Raw genomic sequence first — 2,844 nt, forward strand, 5'->3', positions numbered from 1 at the left:
TATGGATTGCTGAGATCTCCACTCTCAATGTTGGAAATTCAATACCCATATTATTGACATAAAATCTAGTAACAAGTTGCAACACAACATATTTTAATCCAGAAATTGGGTATGTGTCCTACAAAACATCAACATGTACCTGATAAATACTTCAAATCAACCAACAAACCAAATAATGTTATACCACCAATCTAACACAACAATTTGAACACCATGCATTGAGGCAATCCAACCTAACGCGAAAGTGCATTTGCACTAGCTCAAATTCTCAATTTGGAAATATTAAAATTAAATTGGAGTCAATTCAAACTTGGGACTATTATTTGTTTCACTTTATCCATTTGTGCTTCCTTTAGGTACAGAGTGTGCATATTCTATTTCTGGCATTGAGAGTGGATATATTAGTATTAAGTATGAATGTTTCCATTTTTTGGGTTAGTTTTTTTTGAATTGTACGCCAGACTACATATTGAGTTGCAAGATTTATGCCACATTGGGGTTCATCCAAATTGAAACACATTGTTGTAGGTTGGAATTGTTTAGTGAGAAACTGTAGCTTTGGGTGACTCATTAAAACCTATATGTGTGGTTTCAAGGAGATTAACTCTATGACATTCACAAGAATGGTGTTTGTGTAAATGTCAGTATTCTAACCTCAGGCTAACTGGTATGCTCTTGCTGCAGCATGTTATTAATCAATTACATTTATTGTTGTCTTCCTTACATTGTGTTTTTTTTGTGCATATGTGATTCTAATTATCAAACAAAACCTCTAATGAAATCTAATTCTGTTGAAAGAAATCACCATTTCTCAGTACACTTTGTTCCATGTATTTAGACAAAATATAAACTATCTCGTATTGGATTTTATAAATCATGGGCATCTGTTCCTCCAGCTTCAATAAGAGGGTCTCTTTAGGTATATTCTAATATTTCATCCATATATTTTCATACTTTATAGGATTCAATATTTATTTCTCTAAATGTGCTTGATGTTTATTAAACATTTCTCTAATATGTAAATGTTATGTTTCCTAGTTAGGATTTAGCTTGGGTTTACATTGTGGAATCATTTTTGTTTTTTCATAAGTTCATGAAAATGGGATTGTCCATCAGGATCTTAAACCTAAGAACATTCTTCTAGACTCTAAAGGCCATGTAAGTGCATGTGTCCTGATTAAATTATCGCATTATGGCTTTTATTCCTTCTTTGATGTATGGTAGTGGGGAAGAAAACTACGGTAAATGTAAATTAAATGCATATGATTTTTTTTCTTGTTATATATGTTATTTAAAAGTCATGGAATCTTCTTGTTGTATATTCTTATTGCACTTTCCAAATATCAGAATTGATAATCCCCATTGGGCAACATTTTCTCCATATTTACTGTAGTTCACAATTGATACATGAAATCTTCCTCCAGTAAAAGTAGAATATTAGTACTTCTTCACTATATGTAGCTTCAAAATGGATTTTTAGACTCAGATATACAGACCAAGTAAATAAGAGTATGGATTATGGTGGTAGTGGAGGAAAACCCATAATTCTCATTTATCATTCGTCCTGACATTGTCAGGATGACCTCGCAAATTTGTAAAGACATATGTTGTGCTTCATTTGGTGCCTTTCAACCAATACCTTTTTAGTCTACATATAAGATATGTTTAAGGAATGATACCCCTCTCCAAAAATGTATTCAATCTAGAAGCTTAATGCAACTACACACTAACTGCAACGCAAAAGAAAAAAGAGGAGCCATCTTTACTCAAAGACAACCAATTTGGAAGCTAAATCTTACTTAGCAGAAAGCTAGCTTCTTTAGTTTCTGTGATGTATTTTAACACTCTATCTGATGGTTCTCCTGAAAAAGAAACTGAATGAATTTCCATTTCACTTTTCCATTCTCACTTCCCTATAAATTTATACTTGACTTTTCCATTCCAGCTTCCCTATAAAGTGTTTCTTATGCCAAGAGATGGCCCTATTAGATTCCAACTACTCTCGATACTAATTTGATAGAATATCTCTGATAGTGGTAGTAAAATTGGTTATTTCCTTTTGAAAAACATATCATATTGACTTATTAATAAGACACCAATAATTTAGATTTTATTTTATGTATGTAGTTGGAACATCTTGACAATCATTACCCTTGTCAGAGCTAGAGAACCTTAACAACAATTAGTCTCTACAAGCCATATCACCTTGACGTTCATAACAAGTCATAATTTCTCTTTTCTAATCTTCAGGCATAGAATTAGGCTTAAAATCAAGTGTAGGATTGATCTTCTCTTCCTCAACTTCTTAAACATAGTCAAAATTGAATTGTATTCTAAGTAAATATCTTAAAAAAATAGTTCCTAAGACATCAACCCTTACAATGACCATTATAGGTGCCCTGAAGAATTCTCATACACTACAATAACTTATAAATACTTATTATCTTTTAGGAACTACAACAACTCACAAATACTTATTATATTTTAGGAAGAAAGTCACATACTCAGGCATGAAGAGCCGAATTGAAATTGGAAGGGACTCGTTGCTTGCAGTTTCGCTTGTTATATGTTGCCTTTTTCTTTCCAATTGTTTTCACAAGTTATCTATAACCCGAGCTTTTTGACATGTAACTTAATTGGCATGATCATGTTTAATATTTTCATGAAGGTTGAATACTAAATTCCTAAGGTGTTATTTTCTATGGTGGCATTTTGTTTGCTTTGTTTATACAGGTTGTCTGGCCACACACTATCTTGTAACAGAAGAAAACTTATTTGAATTTCTTGCTTTTCTTGGGGAAAATGACATTGACATTGTTGATGTTGAGGTATATGTCATATAAA

Source organism: Pinus tabuliformis, chromosome 4_1 (assembly GCF_031772625.1).
Source record: "Pinus tabuliformis cultivar Carrire ecotype Pingquan chromosome 4_1, CPIR1, whole genome shotgun sequence".
Classification (NCBI taxonomy): Eukaryota; Viridiplantae; Streptophyta; class Pinopsida; order Pinales; family Pinaceae; genus Pinus; species Pinus tabuliformis.